We start from the raw sequence: 19927 nt of genomic DNA on the forward strand, positions 1-19927 counted from the left end.
TAAAAAAACATACCTTTCAAAAAGTGGTAGAGGAAGAATTTAATTTTCACCAATTAGTGGAATGACGAGGAGGTTCAGATCCTTCACCTTCATTTTGTGAGTTTTCTTGAGTTGATTCTCGTGGCCTTTGTCCAAAAAATATCCAAAAAAAAGTAATATTTTCACCTTGATTTTCATATAATTGATGTGGAAGATATATTTGAGGAGGATACATGAGAGGTGGAGGTGGCAGATACATTGGTGGTGGAGGATACATTTGAGGTTGATATGGCACACCATAATTAGAAAATGATGGATAATAACCATATGGTTGTGGATAACCATGTGAAGGTTGGAAATATGAAAATTGTTCTGGTGGATAAAAACCTTGTGTGCTAGTAGATGAATCTCCCTGCCCAAGGTTACTAGAAATTGATCTTCTACTAGATGAAGAGTCTACAGAAGTATGCTTCTTGCACTTTCCTTTTGATGGAGATTTAGGTTTACTTCTATCTCTTCTAGCTTTCGGAGATATATTTCCACCAAATTTCAATTTATCACGGAAATGTCCACTAATGGTACCAACCCCATATTCTCTTCCATATCGACTAGAATACCTAATTTAATCTCTACCATTATCATCATCATCATCAACATCATCATCATCATCATCAATTGGACTTAAACCACCACCATCAAGTCCATCACCATTTTGACTTAGTGTTGCACTAGAACTTGAATGAGCCAAATTTGTTGTTGAGATTCATCAACATATGTTTCATCATCTGAGGTATCCACAGGCAACACACCGGTAATTTCACCATCTAACAATGGATTCTCTTTCTCTTGAAGTCATTCTGATAATGGATCAACATCTTCAAAGATGTGATCAAGGTTGATAGGATTAAAACTAGTGTTTATATCATCGATGCTCGTTCTTTTCTGATGTCTAATCTGGAGCCTCATATTGTAGTAGGTGAACACTAGTTTCTCAAGTCTTTTATACTTCAACCTATTTCTTGCCTTGGTGTGAATATAGCTAAATGTGCTCCAATTTCGTTTGTAGTTAACCACCACCATCTAACCTGCTTAACCATGCTGACTTGAGTGTCAAGAGAAGGTTCTAATCTTTCAATTATTGATATTGTACCTTCTAATGGTTCTATCAATACATTTTCAGAATGCTCCACCCCAAATTAAAATTGAAGATTGAGAAAATAACCTAAGCATAATTTATGAGAATATCATTAAATAATAATTTAGAGCTTACAGTAATAAAATTTCATCTATAATAAAATATAAAAATAATTCTTAATTATATGAAACATTTTATCTTACCAGCTGAATGCAAGTCAGAATGCATAAAATTCCACCTATTGTCAATAATCTTTTCATACTCGGTGAAATATCGACAATCGTGTTAAATTGCCCGTTTTGCTCTATCAACAGCTTCATAAATAAAGCTCATTGTTGGTTTTTCATCACTATCCACAAGTCTCAATAATTTCACTAAGGGCTCGTAAACTTTTATGAATTCATTTGCTTTTTTTCAAAAATCCTTTCCCAAAATAATCTTCTTGGCTTCATAAGTTGGCCATGTCTTTTATTGTCCCCATTTTGATTCTTTAAATTCATGTATATTCATAAAAAATTAAAATTATATAATTTAAATTATTTACAACTAATAAATCATTAAAGGTTGTTATATTTAAGTAATTATATAATTAATTATAAAATACTAACCTTTGAATTAAGCATTTCTCTCAGGCCTTGCTTTTGTCTTGTTATCTCTTCAAGTTGGATAAAATGAGTTGCAAATTGAGTAAGAGCGGGTCGAAGTATTTGCTTACCTTGTGTATACTTCTTCATTAGATCAACAGTCCAAATGTGATTGTATATGAAGCAAGTCACTTTCTTAGTCTCTTCTAACACTTTTGCTACACTAGGCCTTTTTCCAATATCTTCAAGGCATAAATCCAAATAATGAGCTGCATATGAGGTCCAATATAGATGCTTTCTTTTTAAGATTATTTTTTCCAATGGCTTTTATTGTTGCCTCATTATCAGTCACTATTTGGACAATATAGCTTTCTCTCATTTCTTCTACAACCGAATCTAACAAGTTGTAGTAGAACTCAACGTCTCTGCTACGAACAATTGAGACATCCACAGATTTTCAAAAAACTGTTCCTTTACCACAATAAACAAGGAAATTAATGATGTGCATTTGGTTCAAACTGTTGGTCCAACCATCACATATTAGAGTTGCACCGAAATATTTCCAATGAGTCTTCAGTCCATTTACCCAATCACGAACTCATTCAAATTATGACTCCAAATACACATCTGAAACCTCATAAGGTGTTGGCAGCTTTACACCTTGTCCAACTTCTATTGACACTTGAATTAAATTATATAACCATGAAGTGCTTGCTAATAGAACAGAAAGTCATTCATATATTAAAAATTTAGATATCGCTTCACCCATCTTCTTGCGTAAAGTCTTTAAAAAAGAGCCAGTGGCCTTTGGTTGTTTTGATCTTGTACTTCTAACCAATTCAGGTGTAACTCCTCGTAAGGTAAACTCAGACTCACTCGAGATGGATTTACTTATTATTTCTCGATGATATCCTCCAACTGATCCATGGGATTGTCGCCATTCTTCATAAATATTACTCCAACCACCAGTACTCCGTCTGAATTCTTCTCTTCTATGTCACTCATGTTGTGATTTGATACTTTCTCGAGTTGCTTGCCTAATTGCATCAATCTCATCAATGAATCCTTCATTTTCATCCCCCTATTCTCTTAACTAGGACAAGAATTCTTATGTTCTCCTCTTTTTGTCTATTTTTTTGTTACCTTCTTTTAATAAAATCATCATACTTTCCCTAATGACACATGTTAATAAAATAAAAATAATGTCCATTTTATATTGTTATCAATTATATATAATCTATATCAATAAATTTATAATAAAATTTAAAAATAATAATAAATATATCGCATACCATTAACATTAGGGCATGGTGTAACATTTTCGGCTTTATGAGCAATGTGCTCTTTAAATCGTGTTATTCCTCCTTTCACAACTTTACCATAGAGTTTACATGCAGTGTTTCCTCTCGCATTTGGCATAGGAGTACCAGAGTGACAACCTATATCATTACTCGGTGCACCTTCTAATCCTTTCGTCGGAAACTCTTCACGTGGTGACATGCTTTATTTTTATTTATATACAAGAAACATAAAGCCAAAAAATTAGAATTTAGAAATATAAGCAATTCATCACTTCTATTATCAATAATATAATACAAAAAATAATAAATATTATTAACAGTGAAAAAAATAAGTTTATTACATAAATTAATAAAAAATAAAAATAATTGAAATATATAAAATTTAAATTCAACATTTGTTTTAAAAAAATCATAAGGCCATAATAATAACTAATTAAATAGCCTAATCTATTTAATTTTATGGGGTAAATTCATAAGTCCATAACAATAACCAAAATACTCTATTTTATTTAATATTATATGGTTCTTTTGGGTCCAAACTTCAAACCCAAAAATCCTAAAAATTAAAAGTAGAAAAAAGTAATAATAATAAGAAATAAAACATAAAACAAAAATCTTTAAATCCCTAGCCTAAGGAACGGGTAAAGATAAAACATAAAACAAATATCCTCTTTCTTCTACCGTGAAAATGGAGAGCTGGAGGTTGGAGGCTGAACGCAGAAGCAACAAAAATTTCTTCTTCTTTTTTCAAATGCATCCCTTTTCTTTTCTTTTCTTTGTTACCTTTCTTAAAATTTTCTTGTTATTTCTACAAAAAATATCCACAAAACTACAAAAATGGATAGATTTGTGAAGATTTTCTTTCAAAGTTTTTCCATACGTATGTTGGTTGCTGCATGTTACAAGAAACAACAAGGAAGAACTTAAAACAATCAAGTATTTTACTTACTTGAAATTATGAGATTCTCTTCAAAGTGAAGGTTTTTTTTTCCTTCTGGTTTTTCTTTGATTTTGAGCTTGGGGCAGTGAAATTTGAGAGGATTTTTGAAGTTACAAGCAAAAAATTTCATATTTTAATTTGGGGTTGTTTTTTTTTGCTTTTTTTTTTATTTTGTACTAATTTTGAAATTGTGATTACTTTTTTTCAATTTTGATGTAAAGTAAATTGATTTTTACAGGTTTTACAGAGAATATATTCTTTCATTTTTACTTTTTTTTTTTTACTTTTGCTGGAAATACATTGATTTTTATATATGAATTGCTATTTTTTTTATCGTTACCCGTTAAATTGAGCCGTTATCGGCCGTTATGGGTGTGATTTCGTTTCACACTGTGATTTCGGCTGATATCGGTAACAGGGGTCGCCGATACCGTGATATAATGGTCGTTAAACCGTTACACGACCGTTTTTTGAATCCCTGCATAGCACTTCCATGGGAGAGATTAAAAACCTGTTGAGCCTCCAGATTACTCTTCTTTTGCTGAACTTTCAGAGTGATATCACTATAATAAGCTTTATTCAGATCCTTCAAGCATACTTTAAGGTGTTTTAAATTGTGGAACGACACCTGAGAAGGGTCATCTTGAACAGGACAATGCCATGACTACCCAACAACTTCCATAAAATCTGGGTACAATTTCCAAAATTAAAGAATTTAAAGGGTTTAGACCTGTTTGCAGGAATCTCCCTGGATATCCACATCATAGCAGAACAATGATATGAAACCCCTGGAGCAATGAACTCAACAAATGACTCAGGGAACAACTACAACCAGCCAGGATTTAGAAGAACCCTATCAAGCTTTCTAGCAAAAAAACTCATATTCTTCTTATTCGACCAGGTGTACTTGGAAACAAAGAAAGGATGGTCAGTTAGCATCACATCCTCAACACACTCTTGAAAATCCTTGATTTCCGAGTTAATATAACTATTCAAGATCTCATGGTCATAACTTTCAACAGAATCAAGGAAAGCATTGAAATCCCCTACAACCCAAGGGGAACCCTGCACAATACCATCCAAATCTCTAAGCTACTGCCATAATCTCCTTCTAACAACAACACCATTACTTCCATACACAGCAGTTATGAACAAAGAATGACCATTAAAAGATCTAACAAGTGTAACAGACTGATCATGAAACTGATAAACAAAAAAAAATTCAACGCTTTCTTCTTCGCTTTGAGATCCTGCAAAAGAGCATTAACCCTCAAGGAAGTTGCCCTATGTTTTCTCACCGGATCATCAGTCACTAAAACATTACTATCATTCACACTATTAAGAAGTTCAAACTTTTTTTTAGAACAATTGTAGCCTTATCCCATTCCTTAGCAAGTCTAGCTATTCCCCTCTTAGGATGAGATTATTGTAAGAGAAGACAATCCTTACTACCAGGAATACTCTTTTTTCCCTTAGCTACTAGCATCCACGCACACCTGATGATTATGAACTAAAGGATTTCCCACCCTCTGTACAACAGAATCACTAGCCATAGAAGGGGTTGTCTGAGTCTTCTCCTTCACACTTGTTAACCTTCTTCGGTTGTGGACAATTTTTAGCTATATGACCGAATTTATTATAATCCACAAACACAGGAGGCACCCATGGAACCTTAATTCGAATTTGAACAGTAGAGCCATCACGCAACTGAACTTCAATAGAACTAGGTATTTTATCACCAATAGTACTCTCAACATAAACCATAGCAAATTCCAACCTCTCCTAAGAAGCAGTAATGGAATTCATATACAATGGATTACCCATTGCACTTGCAATGTAAGTTAGGCCTCTTTTGGAAAATAACTCTAATGAAACTTTAAACAATTGAATCCACATGAGCATTCGAACCAAATCAAATTCCAACTTCCTAAGACTAGGTTCCCATTTCCTAAGAAAAATCGACTAATTTTTGTATATGACATGGACCATTTTCTAAACTCAGTCCCTAGCAAACAGAATTAACGAATGAAAACACAAATAAACTCAATCCAGCAAGACTCACCTTCACTGGCGAGGTTTTCCCTCAAAGCAAATCAATGATCTTTTGCATAACGCCGAAATTAGGAGCAGCACCAATAAATTACCCCACCAGCGCATATCTACTCTCTAAAATACCCTCCTCAAATACATCAGCTGGAGGCTTAATTGTGATAGAACCATCATTCACCACAGACGGAAAAAACTCAAGATTTTATTCTTCGACAGCCACGAACAACTTCCTCCAATCGGCTTTTTCACTCACCACAAGCCCATACATGAACCCAAACAAGAACCCCAAATCAGAGAATAAGAATCGAAAAAAAAAAAAAAGAAGAAAGCAAATATGGGAAGCTTCAAACTCCATTAGACCTGCTAACATGCATCGAGAGAAAAGCTTTAACATGCGCCATCCTTTTGTTTTCCTCTAATTTATGCATTCAATTATTTTTGCCATTAACAGCATTTAAAATATATAAAACATGTTGTAACTTCTATTAAAATATATGATTTGGCCTAGTGGTTAAATGTATACATCTTTGATTAGTCTTTTAGGTTCGCATTTTAACTTCTTTTTTTATCATCAACAGTTATAGAATATATAAATTATGTTGTGAAATTTTTCTCAGCATGGTGTTGGCTAAGTGGTTCAGGCGCGATGATCTTCCCCTTGGTCCCAGCTTCATGTCACCACCTTATTGGAGGGGAACATATTAGATTAAATTAATTAAAGTTAATATTAAATTTTACAACAGATATTGACACGTGTTATCATTTAATTAGATATTAACTTTATTTTAATTTAATTAAATTATGACTGAATTGATAAAATGTATAAATATTAAGGATTAAATATATAATTATACCAAATTTTTTTTATTTTCGCTTCACCTCCTCCATTAAAAGTTAACGGTCAGTAGTTTAATTGATGCATTTAAATAGTTGGATGGTGTGATTGACGAAATTAAAAAATCGGTGGTCAAAATGAAAGGGGAAAATAGTTGAGTGGTCACATGTGTAGTTTATCCTATTTTATTTTATATAAATATACAGCCCTTTATATTTTGATTATTTAATTAAAAAATTTTGAGTACAAAAGTTTAATCCATTTTAATTAACGGGTTTTAGCTTTTAATTATAGCATTTGGAAAATAAAAATTAGCTTCATACACTTATCTTTTATTTAATTGCATTATCCAAATTAGTTTTCAATGATCTCATGTACATATTATCATATCTCTCAAGAAAACGAAAAAAATGTTTAAATATTCAATTGGTCAACGTTTTAATTAGGGATGAGCATGAGATCCGAACTCGACGGGTTCCGACCCGACCCAATAAGGTGGGATTGGGTGTTTTTTTAAAAAAATTGGGTTTGAGTCGTTTCGGATTCGGGTTTAGGGTGAAAAATATCCGACCCGAAAAAATATTATTTTGCCTTATATATTTAGAAATAATTACAATAATACCCCTATATCTATTATTTTTAAATTAAATTATTGTTTTTATTGAATAAAAATAATATTTTTATTATTATTTCGGGTCGGGTCGGGTCGGGTCATCTTTGAATTTTATTTCAAAAGGTCGGGTCGGGTTCAAGTCGGGTGAAAGGTATATATTATGCAGTTTGGGTCGAATTTCGGGTGGAGAAGTCATTGTTTTTTGTTTAGGTTAGATGGACCAAAAATCCGACTCATACCCGTCCCTAGTTTTAATCTTTGAATTCTCTTTTCAAAGGGAAAAAAGTCTAAATGTTCGTTTTCATATCTTTAAAAAAATGATTCGAAATCTTATATACTATATTCTAATGTTGACATTTAGTAGCAACAAATTAAAAAGAAAATCCTTAATTGGCAAATCAAGAATAATAATAATAATAATCATATCAAAGTATGACCACTTTAAATATGATTAAAATTACATAAAATGTTGCCAGAAAATAAATAGAAAACCATATAAACATAATACAGTTAGATATTTTCGCATTAAAACCAGTCTGAATTTTTTTGTGCAAAAACATGTGATTGTTTATAAGCATTATAACCCCTAGACCCGGTCTGTGAGTTAGACCCAAACCTAAGTGGTCACATATCCCATTCAGAGGTTTTTTTTATAACTTATAGAACGTTAAATATAATATATAACATAATATTAATAATACAGATATGTCCAAAACGATAATAAAATACATGTCACCAAACATAACCGAAAAACATATAGAAATATATGTTCGTACAAAATAAAGTAGTTGATTTCTCCTGATGCCAAATCTGCTAGCTTACGGTCTGCTGTTATCTGAAAAAGGTTAAAATTTACAGAATGAGCTAAAAAGCCCAGTGTGTTCCATACAACGTACAAAAACATATTAATAAAATATTATCAATAAAAATCGATTTATGCAACATGTTTTTTTTAAATATGAACACTACCCCCATCCGTCACCAACAAATTGTGTAGGTTCCCATAACCATACACCCCGTCACGACCAGTAAGGCCCTGAGCACAAAGCCGAGGAGCCTGCAATATTTTCTTCCTCCAACAATTCTTTCCCCCCCAATGACAGTAATAAACAAATATGTATTCGAGTAAAAATGGTGATTAATCCATTAAAACATGAAAATGGATCATGCTTGAAAATCATATACAGAAATACGGTAATCAGATGTCGGTAACCATTATTCAGAAATCAGATATCATGTATCATGTCATAACAATATTTTGAATAATCACCATTCAAAATAATTCAAATAATATTTTAAAACAGTAAAACAACACTGTCAAGAAACACACCTGTCACACTCTGAGAAATCGGATAGGGAATCCTACTATTGGGTTTGTCGATCACGTTCTGCTGCAGCGCTAGATCCTACGAATTAGAAAAATCCATATTAGAATCCTAATATAAATAATCTAAATATTATTTAAACAATATACGGAAACCTACGGGTAATTCTCGTAGTATGCGGTTCAGGCTGATCTAATGAACGGATAACACCGGACCTAATTGATCCTTGCTCAGGTGAAACACGAGTACCTTCATAAAATATTTTTATTGAATAAATCCTTGACCAAATCTCATTTAAATAATCAAAATATTAAAATATTAAGCCTTTTGGGTTTACAAGCTCGATTCAGAAATTTCGGGTCAGAATTTGGCAAAACGGACTTCGGAATCAAATTCAGGACGTCGAAAAACATAAAGTATGATCTTTCGAAATTTTGAATTCTTGGTCAAAATTAAAGTCAACGGATTTGACTGACGATTTGGAGACTTTTGGGTTTGAATTTAGCAAAACGGACCCCAAAAACAGATTCGAGACGTCGAAAACTATCAGGATAGGTATTCTTGGTCGAAAACAAAGGTCGTTTAATAGCTGGTCAAAGCCGGTCAAAGTTCTGGTCAAAGGAGGTCAACAAACTGTCAAACATTTTACACAAATAGCACCCTTTTTAAAAAAATTACCAAAATAACACCTATTTCGAATTAATTCCCAGAATAGTACCAAAACCGAATTTATTCCCAGAATAGCACTGGTCAACGGGTCGGGTCGGGTCAACGGGTCGGGTAAACGGGTCGTGACCGGTTAAACCGGTCAAAATCGGTTCAAAACCGGTTAAATCGGTAAAAAACCGGTTTCCAGCGTTCACTCGCCTGCGGCGGCTTGTGTGGCGCGTGTGACGTCCTCCGGGGCTCTAAAAATCACGGAAAAATTTCTAAAAATTATTTTGAGCGATTTCGAGATACTTACAAAGATCGGTTCAAATTTTTGAACGGCGGAGAGCTCGATTTCGACTTGGTCGAATCTTTGACTGATCCACCTCCCCACGCGCCGCCGTCAACGGAGATCGAGGATGACACCGGCGGACTCGGAACTGCACAAGGAACACGATGGTGCGGGAGGTGTCGTAAACGGAGCAACGATCGGCGATGAATTTAGGATTTTCTAGGCGATTGAGCTTAAAAAAAGTCGATGCTTTGACTTGAAATTCACGACGTTTGGCGGCGTTTCGCTTCAATTAAATTGAAGGGTTTGTTCCTCGCTCGATGATAAACACGATGGTGGTTTTAAAATGACGATCGGAATTCGGACGGCGTCGGGATCGTCGTCGGAAGTTGAGGTTGGGAGAGGGAATTTGGGAGGAATTGGTTTCTGATTTTCAGAAACCAATTCACGTATATAACAACCCATACCTAACATTTTAGGGTAAATTCAAGGCTTGGTCCCTGAATTTTCTTTAACTCTAAAACAAACTTCAAGTTTTAAAAACTTATAATTTAGTCCCCAAAAATCCACCAATTTTCACAATTAAAACCTCAATTCCCAATTAAATATTATTTTGAAATTTTCGGGTTGTTACAATTCTCTCCCTCTACAAGAAATTTCGTCCTCGAAATTTACCTTATGAAAACAGATGAGGAAATATAACCTCCATTGACTCCAATGTCTCCCAAGTAGCTTCTGAGGGGCTACGATTACTCCACTGCACTTTGACCATTGGAATACGCCTATTCCGAAGAACTCGCTCATCCCTCTCTAAAACCTGAACAGGCTCCTCCTCATATGACAAATCAGGTCTCAGCTCTACCTCATCAACCTGAATGATGTGATCTGGATCTGGACGGTATCGCCTCAACATAGAAACATGAAAAACATCATGAATACGACTGAGCTGGGAAGGCAACTCAAGCTGATAAGCAACAGGTCCAACTTTCTTCAGAATACGATACGGCCCAATAAATCGTGGACTCAGTTTACCTTTACGTCCAAATCTCAATACCTTCTTCCATGGAGATACCTTGAGAAAAACCTGATCTTCAACCTCAAACTCGATATCCTTACGTCGCTTATCTGCGTATGACTTCTGCCTATCAAATGCCTCTCTTAAGCGATCACGGATCAATCTGACAGTATCTTCAGTCTCTCGAACCAAATCTGGACCCAAAGTTTTTCTATCATGTAACTCTGTCAAACATATAGGAGTACGACATCTACGTCCATACAGAGCCTCGTACGGTGCCATGCGAATACTCGCCTGATAACTATTATTGTAAGCAAACTCAGCTAATGGCAAGAAATCTTCCCAACTACCACGGAAATCAATCACACAGCCCCCGTAACATATCCTCCAACACCTGAATCACTCGCTCAAACTGTCCATCAGTTTAAGGATGAAAAGTTGTACTGAAATTCAAACGAGTACCCAGAGCCTCATGCAAAGCTTTCCAGAACCTGGAAGTGAATCTCGGATCTCGATCAGATATGATAGACAACGGAACACCATGAAGTCTAACGATCTCAGAAATGTACAACTTAGCCAGTTTGTCCAGAGAATAATTAACTCGAATAGGGATAAAGTGCGCTGACTTGGTGAGTCGATCAACAATCACCCAGATAAAATCCTTTTTGGAAGGAGTTAGAGGAAGACCAGTAACGAAGTCCATCGTAATACGCTCCCATTTCCACTCAGGAATCTTAATTGACTGTAATAATCCAGATGGATGTTGGTGCTCTGCCTTAACCTGCTGACAAGTCAAACACCTCGCCATAAAATCTGAAATATTTTTTCTTCATACCAGTCCAAAAGTAGCGCTCTTTGAGATTATTGTACATTTTGTCCCCACCAGGATGCATAGCATAAGGACTACTATAAGCCTCCTAAAGAATAACCCGTTTCAACTCATTATCTTTAGGAACGCAGTAATGACCGTGAAAACACAAAATACCATCCTGATCCACAGTATACTCCGAACTCGATCCTTGCTTAACTTGTTCAATAATGGGAAGCAACGAGTTATCAAGGAGTTGTTTAGCCTTAATCTCCTCGGCCAAAGTAGGTTTAACCTGTAACTCTGCTAACAAACTATTATCATCAAATAAGCTCAAGTTGGCAAATAAGGCTCTGAGATCTGATATCGCCTTACGGCTCAAGGCGTCTGCCACTACATTAGCCTTCCCTGGATGATATTCTATCTCAAAATCATAGTCCTTTAAAAGCTCCAACCAGCGACGCTGTCTCAAATTTAATTCTTTCTGAGTAAGCAGATACTTCAGACTCTTATGATCAGTATAGATATAACACTTTTCTCCGTAGAGGTAGTGTCTCCAGGCCTTTAAAGCAAAAACCACAGCAGCTAATTCCAGATCGTGAGTAGGATAGTTACGCTCATGCGGCCTTAACTGACATGACGCATAAGCGACAACCTTCCTATGTTGCATCAAAACACATCCTAATCCAGAATGAGAAGCATCACTGTAGACAGAAAAATCCTTCCCAGATTCAGGCTGAATCAACACTGGGGCTTGAGTTAGAACAATCTTCAATTTCTCAAAGCTAGCTTGTTGGTCCTCAGACCAGACAAATGGAACATCTTTCCTCAATAGTTTCGTCAGAGGAGCTGCAATAAGGGAGAACCCCTCAACGAAACGACGATAGTAACCAGCTAAGCCCAAGAAACTACGGATCTCAGAGACGTTTCTGGGTTGCTTCCAGTTCAGAATAGCCTCACTTGCTTGGATCCACTGAATGCCATCAGCAGAGATGATATGTCCAAGAAAAGTCACTTCGCTGAGCCAGAACTCACACTTGCTCAACTTAGCGTATAGCTTATTCTCCCTTAGATTCTGAAGAACAATCCTTAAATGCTCCTCATGTTCTACTTCACTCTAGAATACACAGTATATCATCAATGAATACAACTACAAACTGGTCCAAATAAGGTCAAAACACCCTATGCATCAGATCCATAAAAGCAGCAGGGGCATTAGTTAACCCGAATGACATCACTAAAAACTCATAGTGCCCATATCGAGTACGGAAAGCAGTCTTCGGAATATCCGAATCTTTCACTTTGAGTTGATAATAACTAGATCTCAAGTCTATCTTTGAAAAGATAGAAGCCCCTCGAAATTGGTCAAATAGATCATCGATCCTGGGCAGAGGATATTTATTTTTAACAGTGAGCTTGTTTAGTTTTCTATAATCAATACAGAGTCTCAATGTCCCATCTTTCTTCTTGACAAAGAGAACTGGAGCTCCCCACGGTGATACACTAGGTCGAATAAATCCCCTGTCCAACAACTCCTGAAGTTGAACTTTTAGTTCCTTAAGCTCCTTTGGGGCCATACGATAAGGAGCCATTGAAACCGGGGTGGAACCAGAATAGACTTCAATCACAAACTCGACTTCTCTATCTGGAGGTAATCCAGGCAACTCCTCGGGAAAAACATCGGGAAATTCCTTGACAATTCGGATGCCTTCAATATCGGATTGAGATCTCCTAGTGTCCAAAATATAAGCAAGAAACGCCTCGGAACCCTTCCTGATCATCTTCTCCGCTACCAAGGCAGACACAACATTCGTCAGAAATCCACGTCGTTCCCCCGATCATTATAATCTTTCAATTATCTGGGGTCTTCAGAACAGCTCTCTTAGTCTCAAAATCAATATTTACTCGATGTTTATCCAACCAATCTACGCCAAGAATCAAATCGAACTCTTCAAAGGGTAACTCCATCAGGTCAGCCAGAAAAATCTCCCCATTGATCTCTATAGGGCACTCTCTAAAAATACGATCCAACACGATGGATTTGCCTAAGAGACTTTGAACTATCACCGAATGCTCAGTATTTTCAACGGGAATATTTAGACCCTCAGAAACGGAATGTGATATATAGGAATTTGTAAAGCCACTATCAAATAATGCAAAGTATGGAACTGAATGAATAGTAATAGTACCTGCAGTCACATTAGGCCCATCACGATCTTGTCGAAGTCTAGCAGTGTAAACCAATGCAGGTTGTCTAGCCTCAGATCTGACTGGACCCCTACTCTGAGATACTCGGCCTCTACTAGATAATCCATGTGCTCTCTCCTGAGTACGTCCCCGTGCTGGAGTCTGAACTGTACTATGAGAACTAGCGGGAGTACGAGCTGGTGTCTGAACAGAATGAGGTATCTCCGGACAATCCTTCAAATAATGGTCACCAGACCCATATTTATAACAAGTGCCCAATTTCTTCCTGCATTCTCCAAAGTGATTTTCCCACAATAATCACATGTTGGAAAGGGTTGCGACCCAAAAGAACCACCATGTCTAGAAGATTGAACTGTTGAAGCACCAGATGCAACAGGTCTGCCACTTGCACCGCCTCTCTGAAAGGAATCACCCCTGCCTCTCTTGCTAGGATGTGCAGAAGAATTAACAGAACCAGAAGGCCTCCTGAATCGATTCTGGGCTCGATCACTATCTCTCTTGTGCTCTATACCCAATCGCTCTATTTCATCAGCAGTCTTGGCTATCTCAACCAGGGCGTCAAAATTTCTCTCTCGGTGGGTAGCGATTCGACTCCTGATTTCATACCTGAGTCCATTCTCGAACCTCAAGCATCGATCTGTCTCAGTGTCCACAAGTCCAGGAGCATATCGGCCTCAATCGGATGAATTCAACCTCATAATCCATAACAGACATATACCCTGCTCCAGATTCTGAAACTCCTGGCGTCGCTCCTGCAGATATCTCTCTCCGATGTAGCGACTTCGGAAGCGCGTCTTGAAAAGATCCCATGTTAATTTGTTCCTCGGAATACTACCAGAAATGGATTGCCACCATCTGAAGCTTTCTTTCTTCAACATAGTTAGGCCCCCCTTTAACTTTTGCTCAGGTATGAGGTCCATCTCATCCATAATCCTCTCTGTGTCCTCCAGCCAATACTCAACATCTGTCAGAGGTCCACCAGTAATACCCTCGAATGGTACTACACCAGCAGCAACCAGAGAATTTGAAATCTCCACTGCAGTCATGTTACTAGGGGCTCTAGCAGCTCTCTGAAACATGCGGAGATAGCTCTATTAATGGCGTCTTCATTCATCTCAGAATCCTCATCTTCAGTGACGGGAGGGTCTCTCATAGGAGTAAACTGATCATCATGAGAAAGAGTCGGATCTACTTGCGGAACAGGAGGATCACGTCGTGACATCGGATCGTCTATCGTAACAGAAGGTCGAGTGAGTCGCCCTCTACCACGTCCACGTCCTGTCCTACGACCTCTAGCAGTATTCATCGTTGGATCTATAAGGCTCTACAGAAGAATTTGAAACATATGTCAGATTAGCATCAGGGATCTCGAGAAAACTTTAAATCATAACATAAGGTGACATTTTTTTTTATTTCTTAAAAATTCAAAGTTTAGGACCCATATACAGTCCGAGTGTTTAAAACCGAAAGCTCTGATACCACCAAATGTAACCCCCTAGACCCGGTCTGTGAGTTAGACCCAAACCTAAGTGGTCACATATCCCATTCAGAGGTTTTTTTTATAACTTATAGAACGTTAAATATAATATATAACATAATATTAATAATACATATATGTCCAAAACGATAATAAAATACATGTCACCAAACATAACCGAAAAACATATAGAAATATATGTTTGTACAAAATAAAGTAGTTGATTTCTCCTGATGCCAAATCTGCTAGCTTACGGTCTGCTGTTATCTGAAAAAGGTTAAAATTTACAGAATGAGCTAAAAAGCCCAGTGTGTTCCATACAGCGTACAAAAACATATTAATAAAATATTATCAATAAAAATCGATTTATGCAACATGTTTTTTTTAAATATGAACACTACCCCCATCCGTCACCAACAAATTGTGTAGGTTCCCATAACCATACACCCCGTCCCGACCAGTAAGGCCCTGAGCACAAAGCCGAGGAGCCTGCAATATTTTCTTCCTCCAACAATTCTTTCCCCCCCAATGACAGTAATAAACAAATATGTATTCGAGTAAAAATAGTGATTAATCCATTAAAACATGAAAATGGATCATGCTTGAAAATCATATACAGAAATACGGTAATCAGATGTCGGTAACCATTATTCAGAAATCAGATATCATGTATCATGTCATAACAATATTTTGAATAATCACCATTCAAAATAATTCAAATAATATTTTAAAACAGTAAAACAACACTATCAAGAAACACACCTGTCACACTCTGAGAAATCGGATAGGGAATCCTACTATTGGGTTTGTCGATCACGTTCTGCTGCAGCGCTAGATCCTACGAATTAGAAAAATCCATATTGGAATCCTAATATAAATAATCTAAATATTATTTAAACAATATACGGAAACCTACGGGTAATTCTCGTAGTATGCGGTTCAGGCTGATCTAATGAACGGATAACACCGGACCTAATTGATCCTTGCTCAGGTGAAACACGAGTACCTTCATAAAATATTTTTATTGAATAAATCCTTGACCAAATCTCATTTAAATAATCAAAATATTAAAATATTAAGCCTTTTGGGTTTACAAGCTCGATTCAGGAATTTCGGGTCAGAATTTGGCAAAACGAACTTCGGAATCAAATTCAGGACGTCGAAAAACATAAAGTATGATCTTCCGAAATTTCGAATTCTTGGTCAAAATTAAAGTCAAAGGATTTGACTGACGATTTGGAGACTTTCGGGTTTGAATTTAGCGAAACGGACCTCAAAAACAGATTCGGGACGTCAAAAACTATCAGGATATGTATTCTTGGTCGAAAACAAAGGTCGTTTAATAGCTGGTCAAAGCCGGTCAAAGTTCTGGTTAAAGGAGGTCAACAAACTGTCAAACATTTTACACAAATAGCACCCTTTTTAAAAAAAATACCAAAATAACACCTATTTCTAATTAATTCCCAGAATAGTACCAAAATCGAATTAATTCCCAGAATAGCACTGGTCAACGGGTCGGGTCGGGTCGGGTCAACGGGTCGGGTAAACGGGTCGTGACCGGTCAAACCGGTCAAAATCGGTTCAAAACCGGTTAAATCGGTCAAAACCGGTTTCCAGCGTTCACTCGCCTGCGGCGGCGCGTGTGGCGCATGCGACGTCCTCCGAATCTTTGACTGATCCACCTCCCCACGCGTCGCAGTCAACGGAGATCGAGGATGACACCGGCGGACTCGGAACGGCACAAGGAACACGATGGTGCGGGAGGTATCGTAAACGGAGCAACGATCGGCGATGAATTTAGGATTTTCTAGGCGATTGAGCTTAAAAAAAACGTCGATGCTTTGACTTGAAATTCACGACGTTTGGCAGCGTTTCGCTTCAATTAAATTGAAGGGTTTGTTCCTCGCTTGATGATGAACACGATGGTGGTTTTAAAATGACGATCGGAATTCGGACGGCGTCGGGATCGTCGTCGGAAGTTGAGGTTGGGAGAGGGAATTTGGGAGGAATTGGTTTCTGATTTTCAGAAACCAATTCACGTATATAACAACCCATACCTAACATTTTAGGGTAAATTCAAGGCTTGGTCTCTGAATTTTCTTTAACTCTAAAACAAACTTCAAGTTTTAAAAACTTACAATTTAGTCCCCAAAAATCCACCAATTTTCACAATTAAAACCTCAATTCCCAATTAAATATTATTTTGAAATTTTCGGGTTGTTACAATTCAATACGTATAATTTTACTATAATATTTTAAAAAAATTAACTTGGTATTATAGTGCTAATAAAATTATTAATGAATACCCACAAATTTTAATTCTTTAAATTCACCGTTTCTTCTTAAAAAACATTTTAAAAAACAATTTTTGTACTTGTACTTTTATTTTGTTATATTTTGTTTCAAAAAAAATATAAAAATAAAATGGTCAACAACTATTAACGATTTTATCAAGTTTATTCTTTGCTATATGGCAAATTTATTCATTCTATTTCTTTAAACAATTTTCTACAATTTTGATTTTTCTCTTTTTTTTATAACATCAATTTTAGTTAGAGGACAGGCATGATATATAAAAAAGAAAATGAAACGTGCATGGAAAAGTCTGAAACAGTTGCTTTCCATGAAGCGAAAAGGCCAAATTGATTTGCTTTAAATATGGAAATATACTTGAAGTCACTGTTTTTTTAAGAAAATTGATGTGATTTTTAACTATTTGTCTTTTTAGGTATAATTATCGGTATTTGATCTACTTATCGATTAATCCAAATAGGGTAGTGTAAAGGTAATGGCGACCCTCCCAAATCAGTTTCCTCCATTCGTAATTGTCAAGATTTGAACCTCTGACCTTACTTAAAAAATTTAATATCTCATCTCACTAGACCAACTAGTTGTTTATGTAACTATTTCACTTTAATGTCGTCTTTCAACTCAAAAAATAAATTTAATGTGATATTTTGACCAATACTTTTCGTTATTGACCAACGGCTCTGTTAATTCCTGATGACGTGGATGCTTTCTCAAATTTGTTACCAAGAGAATACTACTTGTGATTATTGGTAAAGACGAAAATAATCAATTTCCGATTACATGAATAGTTATTAAAAAGAAAATAATAAAATAACATAAACTTATGATTTTAATGACAAGATTTACATTAATTGTAACCCCTCATACAGATGCGGATATCCCGATCCGATCTGGAGTGTCACATTAGGGTCACCGGAGCGACCCACTGTAAAAATCTCGGAAAATTTAAAACTTAAATAAAAACATGTAACTCATAAAATGATTTACCAGTATGTAGAAATAAATCATATTTTCAGACTCAATTATAAAACAAAATACAATTACATGCCCCCTAATCACATGTACCATACTCTGCAAATAACGCCGGAAGAGCTCCCTTACTGAAATCGATAGATGCACTGGTACAATTCTTTTAGCCTGAAAAGATGAGTAATAGAGTGAGCTTCGAAAAGCTCAGTAATACAGAACTACCAGATGATGCTACATGACATGCAGATAAATGAGAAACCATAATTTCCTTATTGAATCATACGTATACCAGTGGGCGGAATAATTTGGGGTTCCCTTAGAAGTTCATCGAGTAGAAGCCATGAATCTCAGTTCATAAGAAACCTTTCATACTATCACGTTTTCATGAGGTCGAATAGGATGCCTAGTGTGTTCCATCAGTACGATAAAACCATAATAGGTACAATAATCAAATGATAGTTCAGTAAAATCCCATAAACCATACTGTAGTGGAGCTTTTTAAACTCTTATTTTAAAACCATCTTACAAAGAGTTAACCTAAGGGAACATCTTAGGGCCTGAGAGCCTACCCAAGATAGATTTCGGGGCCATGGGGCCTACCTAAGAACACATTTTAGGGCCGTAGGGCCTACCCGAGAATGATCTCAGGGCCGTAGAGCCTACCTAAGAGTCACATTAGGTCCATAAAAATTTTCTAGCTTGATTAGAGCTGTACTTTACAAATCTGTATCTCCAAGATACAATTTATACAATGATACAAATCCATAAGCCATCACCGTTAAGTCGGTGCATCCATAAAACAGTAACCATAGATTTCAGTGTACCACATGTTAAAACAATAAAACAAATTTTCAAAATATAAGGAACACACTAGAGAATCCAAATTTTTCCATATTCATTTTGTAGTTATCAATATGGATAACATGAACTTGTGCAATTTGATCGGATTCTAGGAATAAGATTTTATTGAAGAGAATCGATTTCTAACCGATCTAATCAGACATTTCATATTGATACTTTAGAATTCCACTAAATTTTCATGTACATCAGGAAAACGTTCAGGAACCTTTATACAGAATAATTCTAAATTCAGATTTACTGCGAGTGATTCCATTACCCAAACAATCAGGGGTATTTAGGAATATACTTTGAATTCATAGGATTTCAGCCCAATTGAACTAAATGAGGTATTCAGAATCTTTTCCTTCTGCGTTACTTACGTTTTCCAACATGACCGAAGTGATTTTAGATGAAAATATAGAATCGAAGATTCAAGTCATTTACAATCTATGACTATCGATCATATTATCAAACAACTCGAGTTACACAACTCTCAAACTGATGCATGTCAACAAGTCAATTCATTATCCTTCAAGTGTATACACTCTTTAATACCATAATGTAGATCCATAGATCATCCTCATAATCATCACTGAATA

This window comes from Hibiscus syriacus, unplaced genomic scaffold (genome assembly GCF_006381635.1).
Source record: "Hibiscus syriacus cultivar Baekdansim isolate YM2019G1 unplaced genomic scaffold, ASM638163v2 tig00112215_pilon, whole genome shotgun sequence".
In the NCBI taxonomy this organism is placed as follows: domain Eukaryota; kingdom Viridiplantae; phylum Streptophyta; class Magnoliopsida; order Malvales; family Malvaceae; genus Hibiscus; species Hibiscus syriacus.